We start from the raw sequence: 7,930 nt of genomic DNA on the forward strand, positions 1-7,930 counted from the left end.
TGAATGAATGAATGAATCAATCAATCAATCAGTCAGTCAATCAGTCAGTTAATCAAAGTACCAGAGGTAACATTCACTGATTCAAAATAATCCCTGGTAGGGCCTCTGGCTGCCATGGAAGAAACCCAAAGTGTTACAACTGCTCACTGTACTTGGGAATTCCCATGTCCTCATGGTACTCCTGACCTGTCTCCACTGTGCATCATCATTCACTAACCCCACCCATTCATGTAGCCCAACCTCAGTGGAGTGGTCCACCATATACAAGGTAGGAAATAGCTGTCTTCAGGAGCCATAAAGATAGTTCCCAGCCCAGGTACATTGACAAGGATACACTAGAACCCCCAGGGTCATCAGGAAATGTTGCTTTACTAGAATCCATCAATAACTCACTAGATGATGCAGAGGAAACAGCTATACCCTGCCTGACAATATGTAGAGAGGATTTGAAGGTAGAGCGGGTGGGATGTCTGATAAGTTTTGGGCTCTTTCATCCATAGACCTGCCCACGTAGATCACATGACAACTTCCAGCTGGTAAAAGTAAGTCAGAAATTTTCCATGCCTATTTATGTAAGTGTCCTTACATGCCCCCTCCCCATCCACCACCTTCCCTTACGGTCACTTCTCCACATGATGCTGAACTTTCAGATCCGCAACTACCAGCCTGCCCTATGCTCTTTCGACTTGGTTTTGCTTGTGGTCTTTCTCACAACTCAGACTCTGGAAATTGCTCTCCTCTGCCATCCTCATGCCCCTCACCTCCACATGTCCAGCATGTCCTGTTTGGCTCAAATCTCTGGCACCCAGTTGTTCTGACCACATCTTCTCAACATAAAAGGAAAATATCTTGTTGACATCAGAATTTCAAGACTTGTTCAGAGGAATCCTGTGACTCAGAACATCGCTGCAGAAATGTATCATTATGCGGTCAAGAGACTAAGTTCATTTTCTGCTCAACTTGATTAGAAAAAAGGGAAATACAAATTAATATAACTGTGAGACATTATTTTTTCATAAGTTTGACCGAAAGTTAAAGGATTTAAAAAACAAAATAAGAGAGTGTAGGGTATTTACGTACATCAATTAGTGAAATATTAATGGGTAGATATGTGGGATGATATTTTGGCAATATTTACAAAAATGTGCAATTTTCATACCCTCTCCACTTTACCCCAGTTTCAGTTTGTTATGTCTTTCCTATGCACATTTGCCCAAGAACTAATGTCTAAAGGTGTTGATTCAGTTCTGTTAAGCATAGAAACTAATGGGAACTACTTATGCGTCCATCAGGAGGAAAATAGTTGAATTAATTATGGAACATACATACTTTAGAATCCTAGGGAGTAGTTAAAATAATGAGGTGAATTTATATGTGTTGTCATGGAATGATGCTGCATTTGTTTTATTAAGTAACAAAGGCAAGTGGGAGAACAGTATGTACGTCACTACCCAGTCTGTTAAAAAAATCACAGTATATTTTTATAGCGCATCTATGTATTAAAAAGCTTAAAATTACCTTTAAAATAATAGGCACCATATTTTTTTTATTGTAGTTACCTCTGAGGAGAAAGAAGAGTTTTAGAGGAACGTGGTAAAGGGAAGGGATAGATTTATGTATGTTGTTAGAAATACTTGCAACGGGAGAATATATGCACTATTATTAGCTTTGTCATTAAAAATTTTAAATACGCTAAACAACATAAATAGTACCTGTTTATTAGCTAGATAAAATAACTGCTAGCTGATGCAAAACATAAAACATAAAATCTGAATGACTTAACAAGGGTTTATTTCTTGTGCACATAAAATTTGATGTGCATCTTTGCTCACTGGTGACTCAGACGTAGGCTGCTTCCATCTTGTAGTTCCATGTCTCAACACGAGCTTTCCATCTTTCTACTGAATGCAAGAAAGAAAGTGGAGGTAGCATCCTGGATCTCAAATGAGTTGGCCCAGAAATGACAAATACTTCTTCTGGCAAGAGTAGTCACATGATCCTTTTTTTTTTTTTTAAGATTTTATTTATTTGTCAGAGAGAGACAGAGCAAGAGCACAAGAAGGGGGAGCGGCAGGCAGAGGGAGAAGCAGGCTCCCCGCTGAGCAGGGAGCCCGATGCGGGGCTGGATCCCAGGACCCTGGGATCATGACCTGAGTCGAAGGCAGACGCTTAATTGAGCTACCCAGGCGCCCCTGCCTGACCCTTCTTAATTGCAAGTGGACTGGGAATGTAGCTTTCCTGTGAACCCAGGAAAGGAGCCAAGAAAGGATGTGCATGAGCACTTGCAGTCCCTTCCTTTGTTATAAAGAGCAACTATTATGGTTTGTTAGGACAGTAACCCTCTGTTTCCTGGAGTAGTTTCTGTGAAGCCTGTTCTTCGCCTTGCAGCTGGCCTTTTTGGAACATGCTTTCAAGTACAGGATCACATCTGATTTTTAAAAGAACCCTGTAAATCCCTACAGGAAAGGTTCACCCTTCTTCACTCAGTAGCACAAACTTGCAAAAACCTCTATAATTTCAATAGGTGAGAATTACCTCGTTCTTTTTGCTGCATGGTCAGTATCTTAACTTGAGAGCGTCTACTGTATACCACCGGACTGAGTGCGCCTGAACATCTGTACAGTGCTACTAGGCACCGTGAAAACAAGGACTTCGTTCTGGGGAAAGTACACAAGCTACAGATAACATAAGGATGGCGAGCTATTTTTTTTTTTCTTTTTTAATCAGTATAGCACGTTAGGCCAAGGAACCAATCCTTGGCATCTCCATTCTTCCTGCTTCCTAGGACTTCCAGGGTTATAGGAATTCAGACTTGGGATTTATAGATGTTTGCTTGCACAGGGATTTTCATGGTCTTGCCCCCTCTATCTCTTAAGAGTGAGGCTTTGGTTTTTGACCACCTAGGTATGCTTACTCATTGGTATCTTTTCAGTGGCTAGTCCCAAATAGGACATCCCATTAAAATCCTACTACAAATATCAAGGTGGTTTCAAAATCTTCTCTTAGTTCACGTTTACATCCCAAGAAGCAGTATGTTCTGTGCCTACTTAGACTCCACTCACAAGCCCACTTGTAAAACACTTGGAGAGTATGGTGAAGAAGCCCATCAGGGAATGACCACGTACCTAAACTTCACTCTTTAAAGAGAAACAGTTGCAGCACCTGGGTGGCTCAGTCAGTTACGCATCTGACTCTTGGTTTTAGCTCAGGTCATGATCTCAGGTCGTGAGATCGAGCCCTGCATCGGGGCTCTGTGCTCAGCACAGAGTCCGCTTGAGATTCTTTCCCACCCCCTCCTCTGCTTCTCCCGCGCCCCCCCGCCCCCACACTCTGTGTCTCTCAAATAAATAAATAAATAAAATCTTTTAAGAGAAGGGGTTGTAGCAGAGGGATCCCATGGTGAAAGTCAGCCAGGAGATGCCTGCAGAAAATGGAATCCTCTGAGTCAGGGGGAGGGCAGGTGGTCCTGGACTGTCTGTTCCACTGGAAGCAGGGGACAGTGTCCAGAGGAAGACGCACTGAAGGGCTGGACAGCAGGTTAGCTTCCAGAGTTGGACAGGAGGGCGGTGGGGGAAGACTCAGGGGAAGGGTCCCGTAATGTGGGAAAGTGTTGGGACTGCACACCCGTGTCAGTTACTGAGCAGAGGCAGCTCTCGAGGCACCCTGCGGTGAGGCAGCAGCACTCTGGGTAAATGAACCCCACAGACAATGCCCAAATTGTGTGTGATTCGCATTTTCACATTCCTTCATTTTATCTATTCGTTTTTCCTACTTTGGCTACAAGGTCCTTCTTTTTACCTCCTAAGAAGCATTATGGAGGAGTAAGAAGAGAAATGAGTTAACAGAAGGTTGTCCCCAGGGGGCATCTGGGTGGCTCAGTTGGTTGAGCATCTGCCTTAGGCCCAGGTCATGATCCAGGGTCCTGGGATTGAGCTCCGGGTCAGGCTCCTTGCTCAGTGGCGAGTCTGCTTCTCCCTCTCCCTTTACCTGCCCCTCCCCCTGCTTGTGCGCTGGCACGCTCGCTCGCACATGCGCGCTCTCTCTCTCTGTCAAATAAATAAAATCTTAAAAAAAAAAAAAAAGGTTGTCCCCAGGTTGGAAGGAGTAGGAAGAATAGCATGGGCTCTGGAAGAATTCAAACAGGAGGTCTAGTCCCAACTCTGTCACATACTAGGCCTGTGATTTGTGAACATTCCCAGACTTTCTAAGCCTCACGTTCTTTGTCTTGAAATGGGCTTGATCAGCCCTGTCTTGTATGCATGACCATTAGAATGTATGTGTTGTATGTCAAGTCCCTGGCACGGTGCACGGTGCATGGTGTGTGTGGGGTCTTTGATGATCGGCAATTACTACTATGATGATTTTGACCCCAGACATTAGTGCCTTCCTCTCTGGGACTTGTTAACCCAGGAGATGTCAGAGAATACACAGTGTTCTAGGACACGGCACACCAAACCAGCCCAAATGGCTGCTTAACAAGAAAACCTTAGTAAATCTTCCCCAGTAGAGGATATATTATTTAACTTGGGTTTGGGGGAGTAGTTCTCAACTGAACACAACTCCACGCTCCTAGAATTTGTGTCAAGGACCAACCCGTTCCTTCCCTCCCAGCTGCCCCTCCAATAATCCATCTCTATTTTCATTCACTTACCTTCTCGAAAAATCTAGGCCTTGCTTAGAGTTTGCCAAAGTGTATTGAACATAACCCATTCAATGAATGGTATAGGCTCTGGATCTCTGAGCCCAGGGCAGAGTGCCAGCCCAGTGGCTTTTGGGTATCTCACCTCAAGGAAATGTCACCCTCATTTCTCACAAACTCCTTGAAGATGATGTTCATGAAACACCCAATTTGTGCATTGTGTTCAACTGCACTTGAGCAAGAATGCAGGATAGCTTCCATTCTTGTCCCAGGTGGGATCTGGTCCAACCCATAATCCCAAAGTAGCCGCTAAGAACAGTTTTCATTCTCAACCCTGAGACACACCATTTGAGGATCTGACCCCTGTTCACCACTCCCATAGCCTCAGCTAGTGTACTACAGCTTAATTTAAAATTACCTCCCACTGAAGGGCTTGTAATTTCCCAAGTCCACAGCCTGTCTCAGGATATTTATACTTGACTGCCTTCATATGGAACCCCCCCAACCTCTTCATTCCTTTTTACTTTTTCTTTTGGTATTAAAGGATACTCAACCATTATTTTCTTTACATGATTCTTGCTCCTAGAATCTAAAATCTATGGGCAGGTAGTGAGTCTTGTTTATCCTAGCATCCCCACTACTAACACAGTGCTTTCCAAAAGGCACATGCTGAATTAATATTTGTATATAAATGTGCCAGTGTACCTGGGGTATAATTTATTAATATTTATTTTTCACATATTCTTAAATAATCCAGAATCCAAGCAAATGTCTGTATATGTCATTTAATTTTACAGAACAGCAGATTGGGAGGGTTAAGAGAGGCTAAGAATTGGCCATCTTTTGGTATCTTTTGACCATCTTTAGGGGTTTTTTTCCTGATCCCAACTATTTTACTGCTGAATTCTTTGACACTTCCAAAGAAAGGCCTATTTGAATATCATTGACCTTTTCCAGATGACAAAATAAGATGGTCCATTTTGTTTTACAAACAAGCAAAACTGGTATTCTTAAGTTTCGTAAGTAGTAATAAACGAATGACCAGTGTCATTCATAAACTTAAGATTCTAAAGCTAATAAAATGGTGTATTAAAGGGCACAACATTTGAAACCAAACTCCCCTCCCCCCACCCATGAAGAAGATAAACCTCCCCGTGAACCATATAGAAAAGGGACACAGAGATGTTACGCGCGGTGTTCCCTACAGCCACACCCCAGCACTCCACTACTTAGGTTGACTGCTAATTTTAATGACAAAGTGAGGAATCTGCCTCCCACCCCACTAGGGCTGGGTGGGCCGGGAGGGGATGCCAGATCCTGCACCGGAATGGGCACTGCCCATGGCACTAGCGCCCTCCTTGGCTGCTGGTCTGGCTCGGGCTCTCTCTGCTTGATCTCTCAAAGCCTCCTCATACTGGGATGGGAAGCAGCTGGGGTCGGACTCATGGATCTTCGTCAAAAATTCCAGCAATTTCATCTTGCTGGCTTCAGCGTGGGCTCTGGGGCCCCACAGGAACTCGTAGCGTGGAGGATCACTGTTGGCCACCTGGCGGTACTCCAGGTACTCTTCTTGTACCAAATCTTGGGTGATGAACTCCCTGGGCTCCCCAATGATGAAGTGCTTCCTCCCAGCATATAAGTCCATCATATTCAGCACTTCCCAGATCTCTTCCTCAGTGGCACAATTGCCCTTCATGAAGATCACGCCCAGGACAATTATCAGGAGGCTGGCCTTGGGCATGGTGTCCTCATCACAGAGCCTCGAATCATAAGTGAGGCCCAGTTTGTTGACAAGGACATAAGTGTGGCTGGTGGGGTCCACCTCATTCATATCAACACCAAAGACCAGCTCTATGCGCTCGGAGGCTTTCCTGAGGATCTCAGGGAAGTCATCATTGCACTCTTGGATAACATCAATCATATCTGCCCTTGTGATGGGCTCTTTCATTTGATACTTGTGCAGCAGGAACTGCACCAGCATCATCACCTTGTCATCTTGAGGGTCTATGGGGAAGTTCTCGAAGTCAGACAGGGACCCTGATGAAGAAGATAAACTGTCTTCCTTTTCTTGGCTGCTGGAGCCCTCATCTGATTTGCTTGGTGAGATGGCCGTGATGACAGTGTAAGATGAGTAGGCACTCTGAGGATCCAAGGGAGTGGTGGATGTTCCAGCAGCCAGAGCTTCCTCCATGTTGCCAGGCATCAGAGGACAAATGGAAGGAGAGGCCTCCTCCACAGCCTTGGAGACCTGTGTAGCCTCCAGGCCTTGGATATCACGGGGGGCACAGTGTTGTTCCTGTGTACAGCTTGGGATCTCCTGACCCCGAGACATGCTCACTTCTGTTAGTGGTAGCAGGCAGGAATGGGGGCAGAAGGGTGGATGATAGGGGACCACAACCTAGGGAGAAAGGGAGGATGTGAGTGGCCTCATCTGGTAAACACAACTGTGGCAGCTCTGATGAAGAGTGTCTCCACCCATCTTTTCCTGAGAACAGTGCTCTAGAGCCTCACAGGTCTCCTTTCTTGACCTGCAAGAAGCTGGAGGAGGAAGTGAAAAGGCTCCTCAGGGTGCAGCCGGCTGACACAGCCAAGGCTTCCCATGGCTGACAACAGGGTAGGTAGGGTTCGGCTCTGTGGGATCCTTTCTGTTTTAGAGTGAGTGGCCCCCTCTGTCTTTGTTCAAAGTCCTCATTGTGACCCCAGGGAGTATCTGGGACTCCACCCTCTACACACCCAAGGATTATCACCTCAGAAAGAGACCTTAATCTCCTTGAGCCTCTTGAGTTAAAAAGCAAAGGCTTGCCTCTGACTGACAACACTTCTCAGAGCCTCTCAGCTCTGAGAGACAAATACCAAGGGAAAGGAAGTAGGGGGGTGCCTCATTAGGGCACACCCTCCTGGGCCTCCCAGAGGTGACAGAGGAAGGCAGCCATCTGTTAGGGGCTCTGTTGTTCTGGCATGTGTGGTCCCCTCCAGCCTCACTTGAGGTCCTAACTTTGACCTTGACAGAGATGAAGATAATTTCTGTCTGCTCACTTGAGACAACAGTCCTCAAACTCCCAAAGCCAAAATCAGAAGGCACCAAAGTCTGTCAACTATTCCAGGGCCTACCCAGTCTGACAATAGGAATAGGGCTCTGTAGAGCTCCCGCTATTCTGGAGTGTGTGATTCCCTCCAGTCTCCACTCAGCATCTTACTTGGATTCCTGGCAGGGCCTGGGATTCCTTTTTCTGCTTACTTGAGGCTGGACCTCTCAAGGTCTTCACCATCCTCACACTCTCCAGGCACAAA

At 45.6% G+C, this 7,930-nt stretch overlaps 1 pseudogene; it reads right to left on the reverse strand.

Annotated features, from left to right (window-relative positions):
* Positions 1–5,479: 5,479 nt before the first annotated feature.
* On the reverse strand, positions 5,480–6,975 carry LOC102731550 (melanoma-associated antigen B16 pseudogene; annotated as a pseudogene).
* Positions 6,976–7,930: the final 955 nt, after the last annotated feature.

This window comes from Leptonychotes weddellii, chromosome X (genome assembly GCF_054177405.1).
Source record: "Leptonychotes weddellii isolate Sample4059 chromosome X, ASM5417740v2, whole genome shotgun sequence".
In the NCBI taxonomy this organism is placed as follows: domain Eukaryota; kingdom Metazoa; phylum Chordata; class Mammalia; order Carnivora; family Phocidae; genus Leptonychotes; species Leptonychotes weddellii.